Source organism: Amblyomma mixtum, chromosome 2 (genome assembly GCF_055824585.1).
Source record: "Amblyomma mixtum isolate Tamu chromosome 2, ASM5582458v1, whole genome shotgun sequence".
Lineage (NCBI taxonomy): Eukaryota > Metazoa > Arthropoda > Arachnida > Ixodida > Ixodidae > Amblyomma > Amblyomma mixtum.
The window spans coordinates 203,450,207-203,466,148 of record NC_143013.1 but is presented as its reverse complement, the minus strand read 5'-3'; positions in this window follow the sequence as shown (position 1 = coordinate 203,466,148).

The following is a 15,942-nucleotide window of genomic DNA, read 5'->3' as shown; positions in this document are numbered from 1 at the left end:
CCCTCTCCTGCTGCCTTGAGCGTGAACGAACACACACTGCAATGATACGTGGCAATATTGAACGTTTCCATGTCGTTTTAGCTGATGGCAGAAGGTTGACCGTCGTTTGTCAGTATACTTTTAACACTCGATGAGTGGTGGCAATGCTAGGCCGATATAGATCGCTTTCTTAAATGGCACAGCCAATTCTGGCAAACAGTGGGGGAACCCTGGCTAACACGGCCCGTGATAGCCATGATTTTAACTTGGCACTACCGACAATGGCAAAAAGCGGGAAAGTTATGGCTAACATGGCTCGTGATAGCCAGGATTATGTGATGGCACAGCCAGTATTGGGAAAGCGATGGATAACCAGGGCAATCACGGATGCGGTAAAGAGTGGTTGAGCCAATGTCAGAAACTCATTGGGAACTCTGGGTGTACTTAGGGCCATCCTTTGCAAACGGTCATCTGATATTCGCCCGCTGTCATGTGCTGTCTGGGTACTTCTTAGGGCCCGGATCACGGCCTTAACGCTGCGGTGGAGCGCCGGCAGGCGCATTAGGCGCAGTAGGGGAGCAGGGGCGAGGATCCACAGGTCCAGTGAGGGCATTCAGGTCAGCGCGAGTTCGGGCAGGGACATGAGGCGATCGCAGCGTCCGTTAGCATGCGAGCGACGCGCCGACGCGTCCACTCTCCTTTGGAGCTAGCGAGCGAGTGTGCACTCGGGAGGTCTCGGATCCATGCATTTGTAACCAGTGGAATTTTATATTCGACTTCATACCTCCGCCTGCGAAAGGAAGACGAGGATTCACTAGAAGTCATCCTCCGCAGAATTATTAAGCCGGCTCTGGGCCTCCCCGTGAACACCTCCAACAAGCGCCTCCTGGGCCTCGGCATGGTGAACACATTTAGGGAGCTCCGGGGAGCCCGCTTGCCCAACCAATACACACGTCTCTCGAAGACATCGTCGGGTCGTCACCTCCTTGCCCGACTACACATCCAACACATCACTCTCATGGAAGAACGCGTACGTATTCCATCCCAGTGGAGATGCGCCCTCCACGTGCGCCCTCTTCCCGCGAACGTGAACCGCGAGGACCATAATGACCGGCGCCTGGCGTGGGCGGAAGCCCTGGCCCGCCACTATGGGTCGAAACCCGGCGTTTCTATATGAATGCCTCCGGCCCCCACCATAGGGGATGGTACACGGCCGCAGTCGTCCACCAATCCAAAACAGTGAACAGCCTTACTTTCAGAGCCCGTGACATAACACACGCGAAGGAGGTCGCCGTTGCGTTGGCTGCATCTGATTCCAATTCGAAAACAATTATTTCTGACTCGCGAGGGGCATGTCGGAACGTCGAGCAGGGCTCGGTACCGTATCTAGCCTACCACATTCTCCAAAACAGCGTCTACACCGGGGACCCCGTGCACCGGCGTATCGTTTGGGCTCCTGCTCTCTGGGCCTAGAGGGAAATGAGGCAGCTGACGCTGCCGCCCATGCGCTCTCTCACCGGACATTCCCCACCGCCCCGACGATCAGGAACTCGAATTCACTCCCGCTTGCTCCTTCAAAGACATTGTTTTACAGTATCAATCTGTCCACAGTCTTTATCCCCGCCCGTGTAAAGGTCTCTCAAAGGCAGATGAGTGGTTTCTGCTTCGTCTGTATACTAATAATTTGCTGTGCCCGGCAGCTCTCAAACACTTCGACCCTTCTTTTTCGGGCATCTGTCCGCACTGTGCGGAGAAGTCTTCGGACATCTACCACATGGTGTGGGCCTGCCCCTCCAACCCTGCTATCCCCCCTCACCCCAACCCAACGCGGGAGGACTGGGAGGCGACCCTGCTCGGCTGCTCTGACCTGCAGGCCCAACGGGCCTTGGTCGCGTGAGCCCGGGCGGCGGCCGACGCCACTGGGGTTCCGAACTAGGGACCTCCACTTAGTGCTTGTAAGGGCTGGCCTCCTCTGGGTCAGCTCATGCATAACCTCCTGAAGTGGATCTGTACATAAATGTTTTCTACCAGCACACCACTCGGGAAAAAAATTGCCGACGATTAGGTCACTTCCTAACATGAAATTTGAGCGCAGCTCGTCAGCTGTTTCAGCTTTTCGATAGATTGAGACAAAGAATTCGGGCAAGACAAGTATGCACAATTACCCACAACTTGTCTTCATTTTGTCTTCAAGAAACACTCCACTAAAAGTTCTTTAAAGTCACCAAGGAAGCTTTGTGGACGGAGAAATAGATGAATATATGCTCGACTTGCTGCACCAATGCCTGGTTTTCAAAGACGAGGTCTGCGCAAGTATTTTGCGAGGTTGTCACAGTTGTGGAAGCCATTACGAGCGAAAGGAACGAGATGTTCTCCCGCAAAAGTGGTAAGAAATTCCCCCTTGTCCTTATATCTACATTAAAGTCCCCACCCACCCTGCCACCCTGGCAGGTGGCAGCGTTTCTGGCACAAAGTTGTCAATGCCAAAGCACGCAGAGCACATCTGTCACTATTGCCACGCAGCTTAAAGCACGATTGAGGTGTCCAATGTTCTAAGAGGGCAGTTATGCGTCTTCCCTCTGGTTCAGGTGGCCACCGAGATGTGTGAGACAGCTAGATACTTCACATTTCCTTTCCTCAAAATCCAATTTACAAATTTTACCCTCTGCTTTCCAAGCCCCCGCTCTATTGGTTTCGCAGCTGTGGGAGACAGATACTGCGCATTTCCTTTCCTCAAGAAAATACTGAAGGCATTTTGGAAATTCTAAACTGTGCTTGGCGAAAGCCTTGTGGTCCACCCACTGCTGCTTCCCCGAATCACTTGGCGCGAAATCACTGGGCCGCTTCAGAGCCAAGCGTTTCACTCAATCGACTGCAACGAGACGTCTGGCGAAGGAGCGGCGGTTAAGCTGCCACCGCCGAGACGCGAGCGCGTTCGTTCTACCGCTACTGTGTGACGTCACGGCTACTATGCACAGCTGCGCCCCCCACCGGCGCACAGGTTTGTAAGGAGGGGAGGAGGTTACACTTTTACTTTCTCCTTTCCAAGCTCCCGCTACATTGCTTTGGCCGCTTAAAGGGTTTCCACTGCTGCTTACAACGGAAAACGGCGACGGCGACGGCGACGCCGCGAAACGCAGAAACGGGCGCCTCAGATCATGCACAAACCAGCCCTAATTTCCACCCTTTTGAAGTACCTTTCTGGTTCAACGGGCACTTTCCTTTACCCTTCAACAGCGTCGTGTCCCTCTCTCTGCTTCGTCCCCGTTTGCGCTGTTTTTTAGCCTCAGATCATGCACCAACCAGCCCAAATTTCCACCCCTTTGGGGCGCCTAAGTGCTGCGCTCTAAATCGAGTTGTTCCGGCTGAGAGAACGACCGAGGTCCGTTCTTATCGGAGGGCAGGACAGGACTCCCGTCCATGTCCTGGTGACGAGATCGGTATATCACCCGCATGTCGAACTCATTGAGGCGCTCGAGGCACCCGGATGAGTTTTAGAGACGACGACTAGCAGAGCGCGTCATGGCCCCTGACGGCAGCTAATTGGCGGCCGTACGGATAGGGCCGGAGTACATTAGCTCCTAAAAGACACCTAAACACTCCTCTGTAATGGAGTAGTTACATTAAATTCTGCTGAGCACACGGCTTCTGTATGCAACGATGTATCTTCAAACCACCTTTCCGCTTAGTCAAGACAGTCCCGAGACTGATACCACTTGGCTCTGTATGCATCTCGGCAAGTGATATTGGGTCCCAGCAGCGGGGCATTGGAGTCGATGTCCGCACACGAAGGAGAGTCGTGAACGCTGTCTTGCACACGGCCGACCAAGCAGACAGGTGGCTGTGGGTCCTAAGCAGCATCGTCAGGGGAAAAACCATTTACACGAAATTGTAAAAAATGCATAAAAATAAGAACAAAGACCCATGAAGCCTCAAAATTTGAAACTTTTAGATCAAAGTCGGTTGAACAAACTCCGCCACAGCATGGAGCTTGGCCGAGCCAAAATGAAGGCCATTCATAGAGACTCGGATGCAATCCAGTGTAGGTCGGGCAAAGCAAAGCGTTCTAGAGGCGCTAGTGGTTCGGGAGGAATTCGGTGGAAAACATGGCTTCATCCAAGTACTAGAAACATGTGCACCGATTTAGGTGGCTTAAGGTGTTACCCATGATACGTTCTACAGTGGCTGGTGTGCTACACAGTGTGAAAGGTATAACTTTGAATTTAGAAATTACATAGGAAATACTGAATGCTCCCTTCTCTTGGCCACAGGTGGTCATCGGCACTTGCCAAAAGCAGAACCTAAATCAACAAGCCAAAAGTGATCTATGCTTTGGAGACAATTGCGTCGTCTATGCGGGAAACGGGATAATGTGTTTGTGCGTAATCTTTCTGAGTTCTCAGTAACAGGATCAAAATCTGGTAAAAAAGCCTTTCTTTTTAACAGTAACACTGAAGAAGACCAATGGCTCTTAGACACACAGAGAATACCATGGGGCTGCATGCCTTCATCTTGTCCGATAATAACACGACGCACTGCTGCTTATACGCACGACCCCTGCGGTCGTCCCATACGTGGTTTGGTTTATGGGGTTTAACGTCCCAAAGCGACTGAGGCTATGAGAGACGCCGTAGTGGAGGGCTCCGGAAATTTCGACCACCTGGGGTTCTTTAACGTGCACTGACATCGCACAGTACACGGGCCTCTAGAATTTCTCCTCCAAAGAAATTCTAGCCGCCGCGGCCGGGATCGAACCCGTGTCTTTTGGGTCAGCAGCCGAGCACCATAACCGCTGAGCCACCGCGGCGGCCTTACGTGGCGCGCCATTTGCGATGGTTCACATCCGGCCTAAAAGGGCGTTGGCAGCTTCAACAGCCCTGTGAAACGTGTGGTGAAGAGAAAAGAGCTGCTCAAGGGGGTTGAGAGGAACATGTTTGCCGATAGCGGCTAAGAAATGGACGTAGTGCAATAGATCAGGCGCGGAATTTGCAGTCTGAAGACAATTTTGTACAAGGGATGAACCAGAAAACGCAAACATCAAGAAGGAAGGCCCAGCGGTGGTCGATTAATCACGCTAGTTTGCAGAAAAAATATTCTAGAACAGATGTGAAAGTCAATGTCGTATGAGTTTTAACAGATAAAGTTTAACCTTATTGGGTTTTGCGCAGCTGATAATTTTTATCCTCCATGTGTTACTTTAATTCAGCAGCGATTTGGTTATGCGTGTGCAGGTGTAAAGAGTGAAAGATGAAAATGCCTTGTTCCGCGCACTGTCTTCTCCTAGCAGTTGATCGCTCCTGTGCTTTCAGTGTATCATTATACAGCGGATCATAGGCAGGTAATGAATATATGAGTGCTGAAAATAAAATTATTTTCTTCCATTTTTTTTTCATTCTTACATTGGTCTCGCTGATTCCATGGACTGTGCGTGCATGGCTGATGCAATCGAAGTGATAAAAAAATTATAACTGGAAGAAGTCAGAATGATTTTATTACATCAGCCCTATTACCTATCCGTAATTAACGCTGCGCGTTGTCACCACAGCCGCCCATAGTAACAAGTTCTGCAATTAGAGACACCGTCCTGCACAAAACTCTTCGCGCTTTAAATGTGCTCGTTAGCCATGTGGGCTAAGGGATGTTTCTTGAAAAACAGTGCCTCCTGTTTACATCGTGTTTACAGCCGAGGAAAACCACCTTTTGCTGAAATACTGCATAGGCTTCGTGCATGACGAGAACAGTTGTGTCATGATCCTGCAAGCGTTCCACTATACAGTGGGAACCACTTTTTCCTATGCTCTCCCTGCATTGCTGGAATTATAAAAGCTCACTCAATCAAGCTTGGCAGTTTTTCCATATTGTAATCCGGCAAGCATGCAAGAAACAGCGCTACTGAGGCATATTTTGGCCTCAAAACTCTTACCAACATGTGAATAAGCCGGTTAAGCATTTAGTAAAAGGAGAGACAACGCTTTTTCGTGCGCTTATCCACGTTGGACTTGCTCGTGCGGCGGCCCAGCATGCTGTGGATTTCGGAAGGAAGGAAGGAAGGAAGGAAGGAAGGAAGGAAGGAAGGAAGGAAGGAAGGGAAAACTTTATTTACACTAATGGTTTTTCCTGCGGTTTGGGGGCATCTTCAGAGACGTCCTGGTTCTGCCTCCAGGAGCCTTCTCTGTCGACGTCGTCCGCCTCTAATCAGTGGTCGGTTGCCCTCAGTCCAGGGCTCCGCTGGCCACTGCCGCCCGTTGAGCTCGCTGTACCAGACCTTGTTGGTCTTCGCAGCGGTCGCTGGACAGCAGAGTCTCCCACTGCTCCGCACTCGGGTTTTGTATTTTGGGGACCACGTCTATGTTTTGGCAGGCCCATGTGATGTGGTATAGTGTAGGTTTTTCGTCGCACCAGGGACATTTGTTCGTGTATATCGTAGGGTGCATTTTGTTTAATATATGTAGGTTTGGGAAAGAGCCTGTTTGTAATTGTCTCCAGGTGACAGCTTCCTCTCTGCTGAGAGATTTGTGCGGTGGGGGATATCGCATTCTTCTGCCTCTATAGTTTTGTAGTATGGCCGAGTATTCCCTGGGTGCTGGCGCGAGTTCCGCGGTCTCGTCGGAAGCTCGGAAAGTAATGTATCCTCGAATTATCCTGTCGGCCTCTCGGTTCCCTGCCACCCCCGTGTGCCCCGGTACCCACACAATTTTGTGTCGGATCTTGTCGTTTTGTTCTTCCCGGTTTTTAATTCTGTCACTCGCTGCGAGGAGTATACGGAGCGCGTGACGACCTATCCTGCCATTCATGTAATTTCGGCAGGCTGTTTGAGAGTCCGTAAGTATTATTAGTGACCGCCCGGTTCTATAGCCCTCCGCCACCGCTAGAGCAACGGCTACTTCCTCGGACTCTGCAGCTGTGCAGCCTCGGAGAGACGCGCTGGTCATTTCGCGTAAAGACGAATCGACCACCGCCGCTACAGCGATTTTGGTATCTCCTCCTCTCCAAGACGCGTCGGTATACACGGTCGTGGCTTGAGGAGCGTATGTTTTCTCGATGAATTCGGCCCTCGCTTCTCTTCTGCCTCGATGGAGGTTGGGATCCATGTTTTTTGGTATTGGCGCTACCTTGAGGGTCTTGCGAAGCTCGTCGGGGATCGTTGCCGTCCTCGACATTTCTCGCATCTGCTCGCGGTATCCGAGCCTCTGCAGGAGCGCTCTTCCTGTCGTTGTTTGCAACAGCCTGAGTTTTTGCGACTCAAGCTGCGCCTCTCGTAGCTCCTCAAAGGTGTTGTGTAATCCCAGGGCCATGAGTTTTTCTGTAGACGTGTTGCGTGGTAGTCGGAGTGCTGTCTTATACGCTTTGCGTAGCAGGGCATCCGCTTGTTGTATTTCATTTTTGTTGAGGCACTGGTAGGGTAGGCTGTACGTGATTCGACTAACTACTAGGCTTCTGACTAGTTTTAGTGTGTCTTCTTCACGCATGCCATGTCGCCTGTTGGTGATGCGGGTGATCATGCGTGCGACTTGTAGCGTTGTTGCTTTCAGTAGGGTAAAAGTGTGACTACTGCGCTGGTTGGATTGAACCCACATGCCCAAAATTCTTATTGTTGTCTTTTCGGGTATGGGCGTCCCTTCTATGTAGACATTGAGTTTTAGGCCCTCGTTGGTTGGGACGGTCCGTTGGTTGGGACGGTGCTTGCATGGTTAATTTTTGGATTTCGGAAAAATAACAACACCTGCAACGCCTTCCACTACGGCAGCGCACGCGACGCTGATAGAAACAAGTCAGTCAAGTCAGTTTTATTTACATCATTATGATGTGGGCAGGCTTAGGCAAAAAGCGAACGATTTTCGCTTGAGGGAGCCCGAGCCCCCCTACATGGCGTACAGCAAGGGCAAAAAATTTAAAAAAAAGTACAAATCCACACAAGCTACCTAACAGAATATAATACAGGAATTTCAAAAAAATCGATATAAACTCTTGGTACATGCTCATTAATACGCAATACATTGGTGTTAACATAGATGCAAAAGTCATTCGTGTCACACTTTTCACACAAAGGGAATACAGCGGCTTACAAAAAATGATTTCTTAGAGTTTGTGTACTAGATGTTTCAAGAGAAAAACGTTCAAAGATGAATTTGTTTAGTAACCTTGGAACTGCATGACGCATCATCTGTCGACCGTGTTCTGTACGGCAAAAGGGAATGGTCCAACGTTCGTGTTTTCGAAACGAGTATGGCGTTGAGTTTGTTTCGAGGGATGACAATGCTGTCAAGAAGTTGTCACAGTGAGAAATGGATTTTTTATATCTTAACGCTAAGAAAAATTCGTATAGCTTATGAGCGGGTATGATTTTGAATCTCTTAAACAGTTCTTCGGTATGTGCGAAGTAGTCAGCATTTGCTATATGACGTACTGCTTTCTTTTGCAGCATGTACATCTTGTGCAGGTTAGTTTGAGTAGTAGAGCCCAAGACAAGGAAACAGTAGTTAACATACGACATGAACAATGTGTTGTATATTATTAATTTAATCGATACGGTTAGATAGGAGCGAAATTTCGCGAGCATTCCGACGCACTTTGATAAATTGGTTAAAGTGAAGCTAATGTGAGGGTCCCAGCTCATGTTCTTGTTAAAGAAAATTCCTAGCGCTTTTACTGTTTCTACCACCTCTATAATAGAGTTGTCTATTTTTAGCCTAAGATCTGATGTAACGACACTCTGCCGGTAATGAAAAAGTACCGCTTTTGTTTGTTTTTTTACTATTTATTATCAAGGAATCTGCTGCGCTCCACGATTTCAACTTTTCTAACACACTGTTTGTGTTTGAAATGAGCAATGGAATGTTATTGTCCCTAAATTAGAGACTGGTATCATCTGCATACAGAAGATATTTTGGAAGGTTACTGATATTTGTTATGTCGTTTATGTATACAATAAACAGTAGCGGTCCTAAAATACTTCCTTGTGGAACTTCAGTAGTTATAGGTTGAAGAGTTGAAACATGCTGATCTATTGTTACACATTGATGTCGATGCTGTAGGTAGGACTTTAGTAGACAAGCTGCAGTGCCACGGATTCCATATTTTTCTTGCTTCTTGAGTAGTATTTCATGGTTTAGGCGATCAAAAGCCTCCGAGAAATCCACAAAAACACCTATGCACATCTCCCTATTTTCAAGTGCCTCGAGGATTATCTCTTTTTGCATTAGTAAAGCTGTTTCAGTGGACTTGTTTGGGCGGAAACCATGCTGTGACGGATTAATGAGGTTAAGTTTATTGCAGAAGTTCATGAGTCTTTTATGAATTACTCTTTCTAGGCCCTTAGAAAAAATCGGCAGAATAGAAATCGGTCGATAGTTGGACATATCGTTTTTATCGTCACTCTTGAAAAGTACAATTACTTTGGAGATCTGCATTAATTTGGGAAAGCAACCTGTTGATAACGCCAAATTATATATATAAGTCAGTAGGGGGGCGATTACGTTCAGCACATATTTAACTGGAATAATTTGTATGCCATCAATATCGCGTGATTTGCTATTTTTCAACGAGTTGAATATATTACATACCTCGCGTTCATCTGTCGGATCAAAATAAATGCTGCGGCTATTCCTAGGAATTGTGCTGCTCAGAAATTGAGGGTTTTGAGAACTGCTGACAACATCTTTAATAAATTTGTTAAATTCTTCGGCAAGTTCTGTACCATGTGTGCGGCGGCCCTGAAAAACGAGATCTTTGATAACTGGCGGCGATTGGGTTCTGTTTAGCAACTTATTTAGTTTTTTTCCATACGTCTGCACTATCTTTACAGGATTCCTGTTGGAACTCATGCTGCAGGAAACGCCGCTTTTCATTTTTCAGGAAGGAATTCAGCTTATTTCTATATTGCTTAAATATTTTTAAATCTAGAAGTGACCTCGTTTTGACAAATTTTGACGGAATGCTCGAGAGAGAGAGAGAGAAACTTTATTGCCCTTCAATATAGGAGGCACCCTCCCCCCACTCCCTTCCCAACTCAGGTACGGACCCGGGAGCGAGCAGGGTGCACCGCGCCTAGTGGCCTGCGCGGCGAACCGCTCGGTTCTTCGAGGCCTCGGTAGTCAGGCGTATGGCTTCAAGTTGGTCTTCGAGTTTCGAGCCGCGATGGAGAGACTCCCAAGATTCCTCATTACGAATGTTCACGGCAGCCCCAGGTGAGTAGGGGCATTGCCAGATTATGTGGTTTAGTTCCCCTCCTTGGCGATTGTTTACATCTTTCGTGTTCTCTGTCGTCTATACTAAGGAGGTATAGCCAATGTGGGTTGCGATAGTTGCCCGCCTGGAGACTTCTCAGGCTCCTGGCTTATTCGTTGTCCAGTTGTTTGTGCAGTGTGGCGTAGGATTGTCTACAGAGTTTGTAGGGACCGCAAATATCTCTGAAGGTGTTCAGCCTCTCCTCGTGGACCGGGTCGTCGAGCTGCTCTGCGTTCTGCCGGTAGTAGACGTCTCGAGCGAGCGCGTGTGCGGCTTCATTCCCCAGTACCAATTGGTGGCCAGGGGTCCAAATAATTTTTATCTTGCGGGAAATCTCCTTGGCTTCGAGTATTGTCTTCGTTTCTGCCGCCACTCTTCCCCTGGCGAGATTCCAGATGGCTGTCTTCCTTTCATCCAACACACGCGAGTGCATTAGTTGCTTCCTCGGCTTCAAGTTGGTCTTCGAGTTTCGAGCTGCGATGGAGAGACTCCCACGATTCCTCATTACTAATGTTTACGGCATCCCCAGGTGAGTGGGGGCATTGCCAGATTATGTGGTTTAGTTTCCCTCCTTGGGCGATTGTTTACATCTTTCGTGTTCTCTGTCGTCTTTGCTGTCTTCGTTTCTGCCGCCACTCTTCCCTTGGCGAGATTCCAGATGGCCATTTCGCTTTCACTAATTGTGGTCCTGGCTTGCATCCCAACACACGCGAGGGCATTAGCTACTTCCTCGGCTATGTCAGCGTTTCTAGATTTCACCAATTCTGTAATTAAGGGTCGTCTCCCCCGTCTACAATCGCGGCGAGCGCGGCCCCAGATTTTCCGGTGGCTGCGTCCGTGTATTCCACCGTTTCCGGTGGTTTCGAGTCCATATCTTTTGCTATGGCCTTGGCTCTGTTCTGCGTTCTTTCCTTGTGGAGAATTGGGCTCATGTTTTTTGGCGACGGCGGGATGTAGAGGTTGTCTCTGTGCCCATTGCCGAGACTAACCGTCGGGGTGGGTCCCCTGTTGTGTGGAAGCCCCACCCATCTCACTATTGCTCCCCGGTGTCACACAGACTAGGCCGCTCTATCTGAGTGGTTCGTGTGACTTCTGCCAACTCGTTTACTGTATTGTGAACTTCCATGGTCAGTAACCTGGTTGTAGAGGTTGATTGAAGGAGACTGAGTGCGTTCTTAATACTCCTTATTATTACGGATGCTTGGGTCTTTTCTATTCACCTCGCTTTTAAGTTCAGGTAGGGGATTACATAGCAGATTGAGCTGGTATTGAAATCCTGCATTATTCTGGATAAGTTCCCCTATTTCAGACCTCTGTTCTTGATTGAGATTCTTGCGATGAGCCCCGTGACTTGCATTACGGAACCTTGCAGTTTTTTTATCGTGGTCGCGTTCCACCTGTCGGCCTGGGTGATGACTCCGAGGATCCTAATCTGGCTGACTGCGAGCATCCTTAGTCCATTCCACTGTAACTTCGATATCGGGTTTCTCTCTGCGCTTGGTGAAAATAGATAGCTCAGATTTATGAGGAGAGCAACTGAGGAAAATTATCGCCAACGTGATCAACCACCGCGCCCGCCTCTATTAGGAGATTCTGTTGAATTTCTCCGTCTAATCGTCGGTTGGTCCAGACGTTGATGTAGCCAGCGTAGATACTAAAATCAATGTTTGGGACGGTTTTGAATCTTTGCGGTAGTTTAATCATCGCAGTGTTCAAGAGCAGGGGGACAAGAACGATCCCTGAGGTGTGCCCTTCCCTGCTATCTTTATGTCGATGATTTTGCTGCCATGAATGTCGGCGTAACCCTTCTCTCCGAGAGGAAGCTGCTGACGTAGGCGAAGGTTTTAGCTCCAACGTCCATGTCTCTGAAGTTGTCAAGAATGGCCGTGTGGTGCACGTTGCCGAAGGCCTTCTTGAGGCCAAGCCCCAAAATAGTTTTCGTGTCACCTGAGTGCCACTTGTAGACGATGTTGTGTTTTAGGCACAAGATTACGGCCTGCGTGCTGAGGTGCTTCCTGAGGCCGACCACTTCGTGGGGCCAGAGCCCTTCGACTGCATGTATTTAGAAAGCCTTGTTTGTATCACCTTCTTCATGAGTTTTCCAACGCAGGAGGAGAGTGATAAAGGTCTCGGAGTTTCGAGTTTATACGGTTTCTCCTGCTTAGGGATGAATATGATGTTGGCTGTTCTCCATTGCACCAGGAGTTTGCCTTGTTCCCAGACGAGTTGCATGTAGTCCGTGAGTTTTTGTGGTGGAGGTGTCGTGGAGATTTTTGGGAATTCTATTGGTTATACCTTCGGGTCCTGGAGCAGTGTTGCCTTTAAGGCTGAGAATTTCCGCTCGTACTTCCGCTTCTGCTGATAGTCGACTCGGCGAAGGCTGACACTGATAACCGGCCCCTGGCTACCGGCGCATGCGTGGCGCCTTTTTCCTCCTCTCGTTTTATCTTTCTTCTTTCCAATGCTTTTCCTATATATTCTCAAGCCGAGAATAAGCGTGTGTTCATTCGCCGGGCGACGCTGTCTGCGCTGGTCGTTTACTGACGCTGCGGCCGGTGGCCGCACAAGTAACAGTGGCGACGAGTACGGACCTGGAGGAAGACCCAGCAGACGACATCGAGAACGACAGAAGCCTGGCCCCAGCAATGAGCCATAAGCTACCGGAGTTCGACGATGATGAGAAAGATAAGTGGTAACATTACCTCGTCAAAGTGGAAGCTTACTTTGAGGCCAACAGCATCAGCGACGACAAACAGAAAAGGGCCTTTCTCGTCGCAGTGCTATGCGGAAAAGTTGCACCGTTAAAGCCAAATTCCCTGAGTTATGACGACTTAGTAAAGACCTTAAACAGTTACTACGACCCAATGCAAACATGAAATCTCGGAAAGTTATGTTTTTCAACAGGTCTCAGAAGGCGGAGTCCTCAGTGCAAGAATTTATAATTGCCATAAGACAAATAGCGCAAAACTGCAATTTCTCATCGATGTAGGAAAGAATGATCAGAGACCGTATTGTATGCGGCGTCGCGTCGAAGAACGTACAAAAGCAGCTGCTGGCGAAGAGAGACCTTACTTTACAAGAAGCAGATGCCCTCGCATTAGCTGCAGAAAGTGCGAAAGTCTACGCCCAAGGCATGAGTGGTAACCCTGAAGAAGGGAAAGTAAACAGGATCGTTCAACGTAGTGAGCCTAATATAAAGAAGCACACCTTTGGCGCACAGGAACAATGCCGATGTTCTGGAAACTACGGACACAAGTTCACAGCTTGCCGCTTTAAAAATCGCCAGCGCTTTCATTGTGGGCAACAAGGCCATTTGGCAAAAATGTGCCTGACAAAAGACCGCGTTCACAGAACAATGACAGTTAAGGCTCAAACCGTGGACGACGAAGACAGCGATAGCAGCGCATCCCAGATTTTGTCCTTGAGTACAACGCTGTCGCTGGTGCCAACCATTCAGCATACTTCGCCTGGAATGGCGTGAACATAAGGATGGATATTGATACTGGTTTGCCGGTCTGTGTGATCCCAAAAGCAATCTTTGAAAAGCATCGTGAGGTCTGGCCGCCTCTCGAGAAGGCAGCGATAAAGTTATCTTGTTACCTTGGCCCATTGCTGGTGCTGGGTGTAGCTTTTCGTCTCAGTTTTATTCTGGTCAGGGCAGAGGAAGTGCCGGAATACATTTCACGTTTTGGGGATGCTCATTTGTTTCTCCATATCGTCACAGCTCTGGAGCAAATTCTGTTCGCATAATTTGAAAGCGTGCTTTTCTATTTCCTTGTTGTGGCTGTGTGTTCGCCTCCTCAGATTCCTGTTCCATCTGTCCTTTCAGTCTCTTTTCCATGCTCTTCTTAGCTTTCCACATATGGAGTAGACGCGAATCCTTCGAGGCGGCTGCGTCTTCGTCCTAGACCGTTTTAGTGTTGTTATTCTTGACTCGCGTTCTCATTTCTTTGGTGCATTTCTCAATGCCTTCAACCGCGTCTTCTGGTTGTGACTGAGTGCCCTCGCTGCCCAATTCGTGACTCATTGCGACATTTCTCTGTTGGATCCGAGTGGTTCGGTGAGGGAGGGAGTGCGACTGAGTACGTAATGATCGCTACCGGGGGAATACCGGTTATAACCGGTATTCCCCCGCGTAAGCTCTTTTAGATTTCTTGCGAATTTCAGGTCCGGCGAAGTGTCCTTAGTGACACTGTAGCCGTCCCTGGTGGGTCTCTGTGGAGTGTGAGATCGAGGCAGTGTGCATCCTCCCACAGCCATCTGCCTTTCGAGTCTAGTTTGTCGTATCCCCAGTATGAATGCTTGTCGTTAAAGTCTCCAATAATGAGTAGTGAGCACTCGCCAACGCCTTGAAGTGCGCTCTTAAAGAGCGGCTTGAAGCGGTTCCTGTAGTTCTTTGGTGGGCTGTATGCGGAATGCCCGAGAAACCGACAGCGAAAGGGGTACATCTACAGCAGGGAGGGTGGTGCAAACTGCATGCTCATTTCCTTTCTGCCACGCGTGCCATTATTTACACGCTGGCAACTGTGACCCTAAAAGGATGACTGGCTTTGGCGAACACACGTACCATTTCCTGGATAACGACCTCGCGATGTCATTGCAGCATCCATTAACTCTTTATATGAGCATGAAAATAAGCGATTGACTAGGCAGCTCCTTTCTGATTTTGCTAAGGAAAAGATCCCTAGATTATGGAACAAGCACAGAAGGAGTTTCCTTCAAAGCCTGAAGAGTGCAAGAATACCTGAACATGTTCGGCCCAGGCGTACTCTCGTGGGCTAGACAGCGTTTCACTAAAAGCAGGTTGCCATATGCATATGTCAAGTATATCTGTTGATCCTATGTAATCAAAGTGTACATAAAATGTTTTAACTTTACAGCACGCAGCGTCTAGTCTATTTCTGCAGCCTTATGTCGGATGAAAGAATTACAGGGCAACTCGAACTACAAGCCAGTGATCATAACCTGGAAAAAACAACCCGTGACGGCGAGCTGCTTGTCCTTTCCTGGCATGTATCATTCGATACGGTGTGGATTATTCAAAATAGGACTGACAATCTTTTTTATACACTTAGGGTTCACGAGAGCAAAAGCGCCAGTTCGAATAGCCCTTCTACTCAAAATTAAGGAGTTTAATTTCGCAATAGTGTAAGCTTTCAGGGCAGTTGCAGGGCTATCACTTGGCTGTGACACGTTCTAACAAAGGAGACTCCTTTGTAAAATCATGAAGGTGATTCACTGCACATCAGTTGTTAAATTTTATTGCTGTTTTCGGCAGGATGTTGTCAGCTGCATTCTCAGAACCGTCAGGGACATAGACTTTTTCAATGCTCTGCGATGACTCTGTATGTGGCGGCTTCAAATGTCCCGCAGCTGCGGCTCAGCACAACAGGAGGCGACATATCCGTTGGAGGTCCGGCGTCTACAGGTCATCAGTCATGAAGCCAAAGCGCTTGCTTTAATGAAAGAAGGGTCATTTAAGAGGCTGCTGTTATTATTAATGGTGATGATAATGGCATCACGACGTGTTTTCCTATCTGGCATTCACTTATGTTTCATGACCGGGAGATGTCTGAATGCCGGAAAAGCCAGGAACAAGGGGATGATGACTAACAGGGAACAGCTAAATAACTATATTCCAATGACGAGGTTGCAAACACCTTCTTTGAACGACTGTTTTTTTTTTTTCGATCTACGCCGTAGACGCTCCTCTTCGCAGTCCTCGATGCTGACCTT